The sequence below is a fragment of the Bos indicus x Bos taurus genome, chromosome 7 (assembly GCF_003369695.1).
Source record: "Bos indicus x Bos taurus breed Angus x Brahman F1 hybrid chromosome 7, Bos_hybrid_MaternalHap_v2.0, whole genome shotgun sequence".
NCBI lineage: Eukaryota > Metazoa > Chordata > Mammalia > Artiodactyla > Bovidae > Bos > Bos indicus x Bos taurus.
In genome coordinates this window covers 4627169-4643133 of record NC_040082.1, presented here as the reverse complement: position 1 = coordinate 4643133, position 15965 = coordinate 4627169, and positions in this window count along the sequence as shown.

The window sequence follows — 15965 nt, the reverse complement described above, 5'->3', positions numbered from 1 at the left end:
ACCGACTCAATGGACATGAGTTTGGGTAAACTCCTGGAGTTGGTGATGGACAGGGAGGCCTGGTGTGCTGCAGCTCATGGGGTCACAAAGAGTCACATATGACTGAGTGACTGAACTGATCTAGATTGAAGGTAGTGATTAAGTTATGTGAAGTGTACAGGAGGGGCTATTGTCTGCAAGGAAAACCTTGGCTAAATTATCTTCAGGAATTTCCTTCATTGTGATAAAGAAAATCTTAGATCACAAGTTAGATTTTAGTACTCAGTTCAGTTCAGTTCTGTTCAGTCCCTCAGTCGTGTCCAACTCTTCGAAACCCCATGAGCTGCAGCACGCCAGGCCTCCCTGTCAATCACCAACTCCCGGAGTTCACTCAAACTCATGTCCATCGCATCAGTGATGTCATCCCCTTCTCTTCCTGCCTTCAGTCTTTCCAAGCAGCAGGGTCTTTTCCAATGAGTCAGTTCTTTGCATCATGTGGCAAAAGTATTGGAGTTTCAGCTTCAGCATCAGTCCTTCCAATAAATATTCAGGACTGATTTCCTTTAGGATTGACTGATTGGATTTCCTTGCAGTCCAAGGGACTCTCAAGAGTCTTCTCCAATACCACAGTTCAAAAGCATCAATTCTTCCACACTCAGCTTTCTTTACAGTCCAACTCTCACATCCATACATGATTACTGGAAAGACCATAGCTGTGACTAGACAGACCTGTCAGCAAAGTAACGTCTCTGCTTTTTAAGATGTTGTCTAGGTTTCCTATAGCTTTTCTTCCTGAGGAGTGAGCGTGTTTTAATTTCATGGCTGCAGTCATCATCTACAGTGATTTTGGAGCCCAAGGAAATACTCTGCCACCATTTCCACTGTTTCCCCATCTATTTGCCATGAAGTGATGGGACCGGATGCCATGATCTTAGTTTTCTGAATGTTGAGCTTTAAGCCAAATTTTTACTCTCCTCTTTCACTTTCATCAAGAGGCTCTTTAGTTACTCTTCACTTTCTTCCACAAGGGTGGTGTCATCTGCATATCTGAGGTTATTGATATTTCTCCCAGCAATCTTGATTCCAGCTTGTGCTTCTTCCAGTCCAGCGTTTCTCATGATGTACTCTGCATAGAAGTTAAATAACCGGGGTGAAAATACACAGGTTTAATGTACTCCTTTCTCAGTTTGGAACCAGTCCTTTGTTCCCTGTCTAGATCTAACTGTTGCTTCTTGACTTGCATACAGATTTCTCAAGAAGCAGGTCAGGTGGTCTGGTGTGCCCAACTATTTAAGAATTTTCCAGTTTGTTGTGATCCACACAGTCAATGGCTTTGGCATAATCAATAAAGCAGATGTAGATGTTTTTCTGGAATTCTCTTCCTCTTTCTATGATCCAGTGGATGTTGGCAATTTGATCTCTGGTTCTTCTGCCTTTTCTAAATCCAGTTTGAGGACCTGGAATTTCATGGTTCACATACTGTTGAAGCCTGGCTTGGAGAATTCTGAGCATTTCTTTGCTAGTGTGTGAAATGAGTGCAATTGTGCTGCAATTTGAGCATTCTTTGTCTTTGCCTTTTTTGGGATTGGGCTTCCCTGTTGGCTCAGAGGGTAAAGCATCTACCTTCAATGCAGGAGACTCAGGTTCGATCCCTGAGTTGGGAAGATCCCCTGGAGAAGGAAATGGCAACCCACTCAAGTACTCTTGCCTGGTAAACCCCATGATTGGAGAAGCCTGTAGGGTACAGTCTATGGTAGGCTACAGTCTATGGAATTGCAAAGAGTCAGAAAAGACTGAGTGACTTCACTTTCACTTTTCACTTTTCTTTGGGATTGAGATGAAAACTGACCTTTTCCAGTCCTGTGGCCACTGCTGAGTTTTCCAAATTTGTTGGCATATTGTTGCAGCACTTTCACAGCATCATCTTTTAGGATTTGAAATAGCTCAACTGGAATCCCATCACCTCCACTAGCTTTCTTCATAGTGATGCTTCCTAAGGCCCACTTGACTTCGCATTCCAGAATATCTGGCTCTAGGTGAGTGCTCACACCATCATGATTATCTGGATCATGAAGTTCTTTTTTGCATAGTTCTTCTGTGTATTCTTGCCACCTCTTCTTAATATTTTCTGCTTCTCTTAGGTCCATACCATTTCTGTCCTTTATTGAGCCCATCTTTGCATAAAATGTTCTCTTGGTATCTCTGATTTTCTTGAAGAGATCTCTAGTCTTTCCCATTCTATTATTTTCCTCTGTTTCTTTGCATTGATCACTGAGGAAGGCTTTCTTATCTCTCCTTGCTATTCTTTGGAACTCTGCATTCAGATCAATATATCTTTCCTTTTCTCTTTTGCCTTTCACGTCTCTACTTTCCTCAGCTACTTTTAAGGCCTCCTCAGACAACCATTTTGCCTTTTTTCCATTTCTTGTTCTTGAAACGGGGCAAAGGCTAATAGGTTTTTACCAAGAGAACGCACTGGTCATAGAAAACCCCTCTTCCAACAACACAAGAGAAGACTCTACACATGGACATCACCAGATGGTCAACACTGAAATCAGATTGACTATATTTTTGGCAGTCAAAGATGAGAAGCTCTTTACTGTCTTCAAAAATAAGACCAGAAGCTGATTGTAGCTCCAATCATGAACTCCTTATTGCTAAATTCAGACTTAAATTGAAGAAAGTAGGGAAAATCACTAGACCATTCAGGTATGACATAATTCAAATCCAATACAATTATACAGTGGAAGTGAGAAATGGATTCAAGAGATTAGATCTGATAGACAGAGTGCCTGAAGAACTACAGACGGAGGTTCATGATATTGTACAGGAGGCGGTGATCAAAACCATCCTCAAGATTTTTGTACTCTACAAAAGTACATGACATGACTTTTTCTGTTCCACAGCTGTAGAGGAATTGTCAGGAACATGCTGTATCCTGATTGAAGTTAAAAAAAGAATAGCTAGTCATTTCATATTTAGATGTTTCTACATATGATGACCACATGTGTTTTGAAGTATTTATTAATCAAATGTAAATAAGTGAATAACATCAAACTCTGCACTAGCTACTTGGCTTTGATGAATTGTCATCACTTACTTCTGTTCTCTATAAATAGGTTAGGCACAATGACTTCATTTCATTGCAGAGGTATTCCACATCTACTGTGTACAAGGCATGGTGGCATGCCTGGGGGCAAGGCAGTCGGGCACCAGTGATTGCCTCAGGGGGGATTACACACTAGTCTGGAAGGATGGTAAGTACATGAAGTCACTTTAAACATAACCAAAAATGGGGGAAATCGTCCTTCAAATGGCTGGAACACCATCTGCCTGTATTCCTTTAATCTGGGCTGCAAACTTGAGTAATTTGTATTCATGGGGTGATCTTCAGAGCTCTTTGATCATACCAAGCAAAACATGGTATGAACTTTAGTAAGTGAACTCTGGTTATTTGTGTGAAAATTAAGGATGCTATCTTTTATGTAACTATTGTAATTTTCATAATTTTCTTCAGCTATATTAAGTCTATTATTGTTTTTAGTGCAATAGCTTTCTAAGAGTTTGCTTTTGTCTTTCCTTTGCCTTGGGGGTCCCAGTTAGCACTGTGATCTCCTCATTAGCTCTTTCTGCTTCTCAATAATTTCTTCCCATTTGTTGTTAAAATTTCTCTTTTTAATTAATTTTTATTGGAGTATAGTTGATTTACAATGTCGGAAATTCCTTGACATTTAAATTTTCATCTTTCCTTTCCAAATGTTGCCTATTGGAATGCTCCAGAGACCTACATCAAAATAATAATAACAGTAAGATCTATTAAATATATATACTTAAATTATATGATCTTTCAAAGTTTTTAATTTCCCAAATTTTTTCAGAAGTTGCTATAAAAAATCAGCTCAACGGGTGAAACAGCGAGTGCAAACTAATCTAACCTGGGAGTACTCAGGAAGACATTTGCATAACTCTGGCAACCCACTATTAAAGAAGCATTGCAAAAGGCAGGACAAGTGATCACAACTGACTGAACTGAACTGAACTGAAGGAGAGAACAGCTTGTCGTAAGTTCTACTAATAAATTTACTTTTCTTTTATCAGTCCTCTGAAAGAAACATGAAGATGAGGCATTTTATAATGACAAATGCTCGTCATGTAGTCAAGTTTATTTTTGGGGGCTCCAAAATCACTGCAGATGATGATTGCAGCCATGAAATTAAAAGACGCTTACTCCTTGGAAGGAAGGTTATGACCAACCTAGATAGCATACTCAAAAGCAAAGACATTACTTTGCGAACAAAGGTTCGTCTAGTCAAGGCTATGGTTTTTCCATTAGTCATGTATGGATGTGAGAGTTGGACTAGAAAGAAAGCTGAGCACCAAAGAATTGATACTTTTGAACTGTGGTGTTGGAGAAGACTCTTGAGAGTCCCTTGGACTGCAAGGAGATCCAACCAGTCCATTCTGAAGGAGATTAGCCCTGGGATTTCTTTGGAAGGAATGATGCTAAAGCTGAAACTCCAGTACTTTGGCCACCTCATGGGAAGAGTTGATTCATTGGAAAAGACTCTGATGCTGGGAGGGATCGGGGGCAGAAGGAGAAGGGGACGACAGGGGATGGGATGGCTGGATGGCATCACTGACTCGATGGACATGAGTCTGAGTGAACTCCGGGAGTTGGTGATGGACAGGGAGGCCTAGTGTGCTGCAATTCATGGGGTCGCAAAGAGTCAGACACGACTGAGCAACTGAACTGAACTGAACTGAATAATAAAAGTAATTACAGTAGCACTTGAATTGCCAAGTATCACAACAAAGTACAGCTGGAGACAGGTTCAAGTTAGAAAGCTTTTGACACCAGTTAAGGGTTGACTAGTTTCATTGTTGTTTCATAATTTTCTTCTTTTCTTCTTCATTGAAATAAGCTTTTCCGTTTGGTCGTTGTCCTAAGATGACTTTACACTTAGTACACTTAAGTCAATCAATCTTCTTAGTTCTAAGACAATTTACCATTTAACTATGGACCAATGTGCCTAAATGATCTGTTAACCACAATAAACCTCCCAGTCAAAAATTCTCCTTGTGATTTGTTTACGCCAATCTATACAGCTCAGATGGTAAACCGTCTGCCTATAATGCGGGAGACCCGGGTTCAATCCCTGGGTCGGGAAGATCCCTTGGAGAAGGAAATGGCAACCCACTGCAGTACTCTTGCCTGGAAAATCCCATGGACCAAGGAGCCTGGTGGGCTACAGTCCTTGGGGTCACAAAGAGTTGGACACAACTGAGAGACTTCATTTCACTTCATACATGTTAAAATAAAACCAGAAGTTTATAAACAGGAGAAATACATACCTTGAAACTCTATGAGCGAAAAACTGAATGAGATTAGAACAACTACTGTTTTGCCACAATACAAAGAGAATCCAGTGAGGCGGAACAACTGGTCTCATACGTACAGAAGATCCTCAGCGCGTGCTGATGAAAGCACAGCTTCAGGAAGTCAGATCTGCACCCGGCAGGCACTAGGAGAGACCTGGGTTAAGGTTTGTTCCTGGAAGAATGAAACAGAGCATTTTTAGGATACCAAACCTACACCTTCCTGGACAAATTGCCTTCGTTTTCTCATCAGCCGTAGACAAACAGAATAAATAGGCTCTTCTCATATCTGCTGGACCCCTGAGAATTACCCAAACTGAGCCTAGAACAGGCCTCTCAAGACCTCCCAGCAGAGCACTGCTACCTGGGCACACGCAAGAGACCCAGCTTTGGGACCCCATCCATATCTATTATTAATAGGCCAGAAATCCCGAGGAAAGGGCCCAGAAAGCTATATTTCCACAAGCACTCTAGGGGATTCTGGTGTTGAGGTTTGAGACCCACTGAACAAAGAGTAGTTTATCATTCAGAGGCAAACCCAGACTGCAATACTGTGATCTGCTGAGTCAGGAACTTAGTTGGGTGAGGCTTGGCTATCCCTCCCGTAAATGGCCCTGGCGTTTACCTCCTAAGGATTCTATAATCTTTTGGTCAAGTGAAGATTTATACTGCGCCATTTCATTTGCTTTTGGTCCTGGGTAGCTGTTTAGGGTCTTTTTTTACTTATGAACTAAGAATAATTTAAAGCAGCTTAAAGGAAAATAAAAGTTTCCATGCATAAATGGTGTCTGGCCAATCTAAATTTTTATATCTTTCTCTTAGGCAAAGAGCCTCAAAAATATTGTTATTACATTTAACTTAATTTGCATACACTGAACATTCTAAATAAACAACTGACATATTTTTTTTACCCCAAATCAAAGGCCAGGCCAATATTTCTGGCTTTAAAATTATTCTTCAGCCAGAATAGAGAGATACTGTTTAGTTTTGTTTTACAGACATCACCCAAATAAAACAATAAGCCACATCATGAGCAACATTAAAAAGAGATTCTATGATTCCTGAATTACTCTTTCTTCAGAATATTTGCATAATCTTAAAATTCAAGAACTGCTTGAGGAAAACGCTGTGTAAAAGGGGTTGTAGCATACTCAACACATTTACAGGAGTGATCTAGAATCACAGCCATCTTCAGTGTATCTCAGAATGTGGACAATAGACACAGTGCATCAAAACACAATGTGCATGATGACTGAGGCGGGAAGCATTGTCCTAGGGCAGTGGTTCTCAAAGCATCATCCTCAGACCAACAGCATCAGCGTACGCAGGGAAGTTGTTAAAAATGCAAACTCTACATGCCAGACCTGGTGCATCAGACACGCAGAGGATAGGCCCCGTATGCAGGGCGGTTTCAACAGTCCTCAGGAGATTCTGTGCTCACTGAAGTTTGAGAAGTACTTTGATGTTTTCATTCAGTTTCTAAGTCGTGTCCGACTCTTTACGACCCCATGGACTGCAGCACGCCAGGCTCCTCTGTCCTCCACTATCTCCCAGAGTCTGCTCAAACTCATGTCCATTGAGTCGGTGATGCCATCCAACCATCTCATCCTCTGTCTTCCCCTTCTCCTCCTGCCTTCAATGTTTCCCAGCATCAGGAGCTGTTTAAATGAGTCACCTCTTCTCATCAAGTGGACAAAGCATTGGAGTTTCAGCTTCAGCATCGGTCCTTCCAATGAATATTCAGGACTGATTTCCTTTAGGATGGACTGGTTGGACCTCCTTGCAGTCCAAGGGACTGTCAAGAGTCTTCTGCACCACAATTGAAAAACATCAATTTCTTCGGTACTCAGCCTTCTTTAAGGTCCAACTCTCACATGCATACATGACTACTGGAAAAACCATAGCTTTGACTATATGGATCTTTGTCAGCATGGGGTGTGATGTCTTTGCTTTTTAATATGCTGTCTAGGTTTGTTGTATCTTTCCTTCTAAGGAAGAAGCATCCTTAATTTCATGGCTTCGGTCAGAGTCTGCAGTGATTTGGGGATGCAAGAAAACATAACCTATCTAGTCCTGTGAAATCAGTGTTTTCTAGGACACAGTGTAACTTTCTTATGAATTATGGTACCTCCTCTTAAAGCAAAATTCCTGATTTATTCATTCATTCAGCTAGCATTGATTGACTACCCACCTGATGCCAAAGGCAATGCTAGGCATCAAGATATGTTTATGAAGAAAACTAGCCTGGTCCTTACCCATACTGAACTTACAAACTATACCGTCTAGGGGAGGAGAAAAACACAAACGGTAAAGCAGATAATACTAACTCTAAAGGAGGATTACGATGCATGTGAACAAGGAGAGGGATAAAGTAAAACAGGAGAGAAAATTTACTGTAGATGCATAATCTGTTTGTCTGTGGAGGTGACATTGGAAGGAAGGAACAGCAGGAATGCAGGCCACAAATCAGGAAGGAGCCTGGGAGTGGTAGGACCTGAAGGAGGTTCAGTATGGCTAAGTCAAGCAAGTAGGAGGACAGCGGCACGATGTGAATTTGAAGACTCTTGAAAGGAGTTTTCACTTTGTTTAATGTGCACTTGTTAATTGTGTAAGGCTTTATTACATAAGCAGCAATGGTAGATTTCCTTTTTCAAAGATCACTGTTTCGTTAGAGGAGGAAAGAGCCAGCAGAGAGACATGCATGGAAAAGAAAGAATCAGTTAAGAAGTTGCGGCAATAATGAGAAAGAGTGAGAAAGGATGATGATAATGGGGATGGTGATTGCTGTGCTGGAGTGATGGCAGAGAAGAAAAGTGGAGGAAGGAAATTTGTGTTCATTAATACCCTGTTTGAATATCTAATACTGTGGTTGTACCACAGCTTTCTAGCTACTGCTATTCAAGGGAGATGCAGAGGCTGCTATCCTGGTTTTCCTGACATATCCTCACCCTGATGGCCTCAATTTACCACCACTGACAGCACGAATGAATAGGAACACATGTGAAAACTGCTTTTCCCAGATCCTCAGACTGGAATACAGATATACCCATCATGATGAGGGTCAAGCAGTGCTTTAGTTAAAAGTTTAGCTAGTTTCTCCAAAGTCAGAGAGAATCTAAATGAGAGATGTATCCTTTTTCATTTTACCACTCAAAGAGGACCTCACCTCCAGGAATTTGGATTAAATGTCCTATATGAATGCTCCCTAAGGCTTCCGAGACTTCCCAAATAGACATTCCTTCTCTCCGAGTTGCCCTCTCCCTTCCCACTTCCTGCGGTCCATTTCTTCCCCTCTAGTAGTCCCACTGACCCACATCCTGATGCTTGGAGAATAAAAATGTAGCAGAACACCTAACAAAAGTCTGTCCTCTCTAGGAGTGATGCCAGGGGGAGGACCTAACAGCCTCTGTAAGAACACAGAAAGCTAATTTGTGAGGCAATGTTAAAGTGGATCCTTCCTTTACTCATCTTCAAATTTTTAGTAAAATCCAGTCACACCAAAGCCTTATGTCGCTGGCAGGATGGTTTCTAACGTTCAGCAAAATGAGGACTGGTGACAAGGGCTTGCGTAGGGAGGAGAATGTAGTTGTCGTTCTGAACAGACCTTGGCAAGACCGTGGCCACTTACAAAGTCTCTAGGGGCCCCTCACAGGCCGTCCTCAACATGAAGCTGTGGGATCTCTCTGGATGACCTTGTCTATTCCAAGTTCACCAGAAATACACTACCTAGATGCAGGAAGTGGGTTGAGGAATTGAGAAGGAGGAGGCAGAGAATGAGACGAAAGCCCACGGTCCCACCTCCAGACAACGTGTGCCACTGCAGTAGCTGGGAAAATTTTGCTGGCTGATTCTTTGAAATCTCCAGGTATAGAAAGCACCATATTTGTGTGTGTTTTCACTTAATATTTTCACTTTCTTTTTCCTCTGAGACTTCCCAGATGGCACCAGTGGTAAAAGAATCCACCTGCCAATCCAGGAGATGCAAGAGACATAGGTTTGATCTCTGGGTGGGGTAGGTCCCATAGAGTAGGAAATGGAAACCCATTCTAGTATTCTTGCCTGGAAAGTTCCACGGACAGAGGAGCCTGAAGGGCTACAGTCCTGGGGATCTCAAGGAGTCACACAAAACTGAGCATGCACACACATGTCTAGCTGATTTACAGAATTATATTAGTTTCTATTTTTATAGAGTATACCCTATTTAACGTTACTATAAAATATTATCTGTGTAACCTGTGCTGTACACCGTATCCTTGTTGTCTTTTTTAAGGCAGTGGTTTCCTTTGTTATGCAAACACTTTTAAGTTTAATTAGGTGCCGTTTGTTTATTTTTGTTTTCATTTCTTTTGCTATCAGAGACAAATCCAAAATAATATTGCTACAATTTATGTGAAAGGGTATTCTGCCTATGTTTTCTTCCAGGAGTTTTGTGGTTTCTGCTCTTAGAGTTAGGTTTTAAATCCCTTTTCAATTTGTTGTATGTGGTTTGAAAAGATGTTTTAATTTTATTTTCTTATGTGTAGCTGCCCAGTTTTTCCAGCATGACTACTGAAGAGACGTCTTTTCTCCATTATATATCCTTGCCTCCTTTGTCATAGATGAGCTGACCATAGATATGTAGGTTTACTTCTGGGATGTCTGATCTGTTCCATTGATCTACATGTCTGCTTTAGTGCCAATATCATACTCGTTTGATTAGTGTAGCTTGGTAGTAAAATCTGAAGTCAGGGAGCATGATACCAGAGCACCATATTTCTTATTAGGAGCTTTCTTCTCTCATATGGCAAAGATGTTTATTTAGTAAGTGCTATTTTTATTTGCAAAAAATACATGGCACAGCAGCTACGCTAGAAAGAGCAATTTCATTACTTTTTTCTGTTTTCCTCAGATTTTATGAGGATATATATATATACATATAGGGCCTCCCCAATGGCATTAAAGAATCTGCCTGCAAAGCAGGAGACATGGGTTCGATCCCGGGGTAAGGAAGATCCCCTGGAGGAGGAATTGGGAACTCACACCAGTATACTTGCCTGGGAAATCCCATGGACAAAGGAGCCTGGTGGGCTACAGTCCATGGGGTCACAGAGAGTCAGACAGGACTTATCAGTTAAACAGCAACAGCAATGTACACATATACATTATACATATGCATCTACATATATACATACTCCTAAGAAAAACATGGACATTCTTTTCAATACCATGCTCAAACTTCCCAATTCAAACTTCATAATGTTTGTATGAAAACAGTCAGTGAATTTCCAGATTTATGTATGACTATTCACCCAGATTTGAGCAAGCTGGATAACACCATCAGTCGTGCTAATGTCTAGTGTGGCTATGAACATTCAAAGTTACATTTTTTTATATCTTGCTATAATAAATGTTCTGCATTTGTGTTTTTAATTCATTCGCCATTTATCCATTGTTATATATAGGCATATATATATATATATATATATATATATATATATATATATATAATTAAAAGACGCTTACTCCTTGGAAGGAAAGTTATAACCAACCTAGATAGCATATTCAAAAGCAGAGACATTACTTTGCCAACAAAGGTTCATCTAGTCAAGGCTATGGTTTTTCCTGTGGTCATGTATGGATGTGAGAGCTGGACTGTGAAGAAGGCTGAGCACCGAAGAATTGATGCTTTTGAACTGTGGTGTTGGAGAAGACTCTTGAGAGTCCCTTGGACTGCAAGGAGATCCAACCAGTCCATCCTAAAGGAGATCAGCCCTGGGATTTCTTTGGAAGGAATGATGCTAAAGCTGAAACTCCAGTACTTTGGCCACCTCGTGCAAAGAGTTGACTCATTGGAAAAGACTCTGATGCTGGGAGGGATTGGGGGCAGGAGGAGAAGGGAACGACAGAGGATGAGATGGCTGGATGATATCACTGACTCGATGGACATGAGTCTGAGTGAACTCCGGGAGTTGGTGATGGACAGGGAGGCCTGGCATGCTGCGATTCATGGGGTCGCAAAGAGTTGGACACAACTGAGCGACTGATCTGATCTGATCTGATCTGATATATATATATCAAACTTCATGTGGCCAAAAGTATTTCAGTTCAAAAATAAATATATGCAACTTACTTATCCTGTCTTACTTGCTTTTCTCCTAATCATCTTGACAAAGTAAATGACACCACTGTCCACTGAACTGCTGAAATAAAACTTTATGTGTTTTCCTTGAGTCTCTGCTATTATCCTTCTCCCTTGTATCTAGTCCATCATCAAGTACTGAAACTCTACATTTGGAAAGATGCTCCTGAAAGGATCCTGTTCTAGTGCAAGCCTCTGTCGCCTTCCCCGTGAGCTGGCACAGTGGCATTCTAACAGACCCCTTTCTTCTGTTCCTGCTGCCTATGCTCCGCTCACAACCCAGTAGCCAAAATAATATTTTAAGAAAAAAAAAATAGATTATGCCACTACCTTGCTTAAAAGACCCCAATAATGCCCATAGCCGCTTAAAAAAATGATTTACTTTAATTGGAGGCTAATTACTTTACAATATTGTGGTGGTTTTCACCATAGATCAGCATGAATCAGCCATGGGTGCACATGTGTCTCCCCATCCTGAACCCTCTCCCACCTCCCTCTCCACCCCATCCCTCTGGGTGGTCCCAGAGCCCTGCTTCATGCATTGAACTTGCACTGGTCATCTATTTCACGTACGGTAATATATGTGTTTGGGCTTCCCTTGTAGCTCAGCTTGTAAAAAATCCACCTGCAAAGCAGGAGACCCCAGTTCGATTCCTGGGTCAGGAAGATCCACTGAAGAAGGGAAAAGCTACCCACTCCAGTATTCTTGGGCTTCCCTGGTGGCTCAGCTGATGAAGAATCCACCTGCAGTGCGAGAGATCTGGGTTCGATCCAGATCTCTGGGTTGGGAAGATCCCCTGGAGAAGGGAAAGGCTACACACACCAGTATTCTGGCCTGGAGAATTCCATGGACTGTATAGTCCATGGGGTCACAGACAGTCAGACACGACTGAGCGACTTTCACTTTCACTCACTTAATAGACATGTTTCAATGCTATTTTCTGAAATCATCCCATCCTCACCTTCCCCCACATAGTCACTTTGAATAACAACCAAGTTTCTTTCTTCCTCTTACAAACCCCCACATGATCTCTACCTATCCCTCTGACCCATGGCCTCAGACTCACCATATTGTTCACCTCATGCTCAATACACTTTGAAAGTGTAGTGAGAGTGTTAGTCACTCAATTGTGTCCGGCTCTTTGAGACCCCATGGATTGTAGCCCACCAGGCTCCTCTGTCCACAGAATTCTCCAGGCAAGAGTACTGGAGTGGGTTGCCATTTCCTTCTCCAGGGGACCTTCCCGACCCAGGGATTGAACCCAAGTCTCCCGCATTGCAGGCAGACTCTTTACCAACTGAGCCACCAGGCAAACTCAATACACTTTAGACCTGTGCTTTTCAAAATGCTAGTTACATTTCAACTTCAGTTCAAATCCATTAAACTTAAATAAAATTAAAAACTCAGTTCCTCATCTGCTCAAGTTACATTCTAAGCGCCCGGCAATCCTAAGTGATTAGTAGCTATTCACACCGTATTGAACAGCTCAGAGATTTCTACAGTCACAGGCAGTTCCATGGCACAGTGCTACTTTAGACAAATGAGTATCCCCCGTGTTTCCTGAACGTATCAGGTGTGTTCCCACAGCAAAGGCTTCATCCTTGCTCTTCCTTCTCCATGGATCGCACAATCCCAGTGTGTCTAACCAGTTCCTTTTCACCTATATCTCGGTGTAAACGTCGTTGCTATAGTCTGAATATTTGTGTCCCCCTGCTATTCATATATTGAAGCTATAATCTCCGGTGTGCTGGTTTTGGAGGTGGAGGCTTCGGGATCTAATTAGGTCATTAGAGTGGAGCTGTCATGAAGGCATTAATGCTCTATTATACAAAGGCAGAGAGGTGATCTCTCCTCCATGTGAGGGTACACCCTTTGCAAGCCAAGAAAAGGGTTCTCACCAGACACCAAATCTGCTGGTAATTTGATCTTGGACTTCCCAACCTACAAACTGCAAGAAATAAATATTTGCTGTTTAAGCCTTCCAGTTTATGATAATTTGTTATAGCAGTCCAAGCTGGCTAAGACAATCATCTTCCCAGACCACTTAGTCTAAAATCACCACCCAGGCACTCCCTTTATATGACTGGATATAAATTTCTGCATAGCATTTTTAACTTTTTTCTATTTTTCTTGATCATTTTTTGTTTGTATTCTGTCTGTGTCCCCTATGAAAATTTAGGCTTCATGGTACTGAGACTTCATCTGTCTTTTGTTCACAGCTGTATCACTTACCTAGACTTGTATTTAGCAACTATCAAAAAATACTTGTGGAAGGAAGGAAGTCAGTAGGGGAAAATGTTACTATTCATTGTATGTATCAATTCCAACATATTAATATTTAGAAGAAAATTTCTCAGAGAAAATAAAAAGCACCCAATATAAACATAATAATGAAATTAGTAAATTCATTTTGAACTAAATTTAAAGTCCAATGATCCTGTCCAGCTCTGATTCTATCTTGGATATATCATTTTGCTTCTAAGAACTTCCATCTTATTTATAAGATTGGAATTTATAGATAATTTATAGATAGATTTATATATATAATTTATAGATAGATTTATAATTTATAAGATTGAAAAATGTTTTTACAGTTCCAAAGTTTGTGTACTTATGAAGGTATTGAACCGAGGAGAAATACTAAATTCTCTGAATATACTGAAAGTGCCTATTCATGTAGTCTTTCTTATTATGTGAATATTCTGTGAATATTTTACCTGCAGTTTAAATCATCATCATATTGTATGGTCTTGAGATGTCTAAGTGTTCATGAGGTAAAGATTTTAAAAGCAAATTTCATCATAACTATATTACAGAAGTTTTGCTATTAAGAAACTAAGCTAGTCATTAAGTCAGAATTTAGGGATATATTCACTTGACGATATCAAATTAACCACAACCTGGGTGATTATTTAACAATTGATCAGATCAAATTAAAACAATTGACTTAAATTATTCTGCTGTAGGCATGTCAAGTCATATGCATATAATAATAATTTTTTAAAAAAGTGAAAGTAACCCTGTTCTGATGAGAACTCCTCTAAGTACGGAAACCACACTTCTTTGTTCAAAGAGAACAGGTTTACATAGCTAGGCTTCTATATATTAGGTCTTCTTAGGAGACAGTCTACTTAAAAGAAATAAATTCTCCAAGGAACATATTTAGTAGGGCATCCGTGTCACAATACTCAAAGAGTCCAACCTGAGGAGACGCCACATAGTTGATTCATATGAAGATTTTCTGAGGAGCTTGTAAGCCAGGGTTTCCTCATATTCCCGTTTGTATCTTCCCCAGGATCTACACATCACATTGAATAGTCAATAAGCTACAAATATTTAAAAATCAATATTTAAATGGAAAATGAAGTACAAGAGCATACAGTTGTTTTTTAGATGAAGCTATACAGCTTTGCTGAAACTTTTGGCCATTCATAAGGCTTCTCTTAATTTTTCATATCCCCCTTAGGCACTCAAGAAAGAGGCCAAGACTATTTTCAGAAAGAAATGTGGGTGGCATCTTCCAGTGCAGTGTCTTCAAATGAGAACATAGTGATGAGATAAGATTATCTTCATATCCAAACTGCTGAATAAGAACAAGCTCCAAAAACAGAGAAAGGCCCACACCGCCAAAGATAGCTTGTTACTAGGGCATTGTAATACTTAAGATTTACTGCTTATTAAAATGCAAAAGGCCATTACTTCCCCCAGAACAAATTTTGTGAACAGAGATGAACCTAGGAAGCTTTTAGCCCATTTCCTGAATCATACACAAAGAGCTCCATACACAGCAACTCTATGAGATGTAAAAGGGAGTATATTATATGATCCTTATTGGATTACTGAAAGCCTCAGTGAAGCTCCTTTCAGAAGTGATATAAATCAAAGCTAACTGCTTCCACAGAAAAGCAATCAAGTTTTTAAGAGAATATCTTTGTTCCTGAGGTTGAACAGTAAGATTTAAGTGCTTCTATTAGGACCTTTGCTTTGGAGCATACTTAAGTAATTATAAAAATTCAGCCTGGACAAACACGTGGACAGACTCCCAAGGGAATTAAATCTTTTGGTTTCAAATTTTGGATACTTTCTAGAAGTATTTCCCAATCTACCTTATGAAAACACACACACAGAGACACTTTCCTTGTATATAGCAAAGTAGTATATTAAATAACATGAGTTATAGAATTTTTCACATTTTATGCGCTTCTATAAAGAAGTAAAACCCTAAAAGAGCTTAGCATTTTGAAAAAAAATTAAACCAAAAGAAAATGATTTTGGGGGAATATTAAAGAAGATGTTTTAAAATGTGAAATCATTTCTTCTCCAGAATCTCTTACATAATTTAAGATGGAATTCCACAGACTTACTGACAGATATCTTTAAAATGAGACAAAATAATAGTGACATCCTGGCTAAAAATAATTTCCTACAAGGCGTAAACATCATCAGGGCGTCCATAAAAAGGCTTTCAGTTTCCTGTCTATCACTACCTTG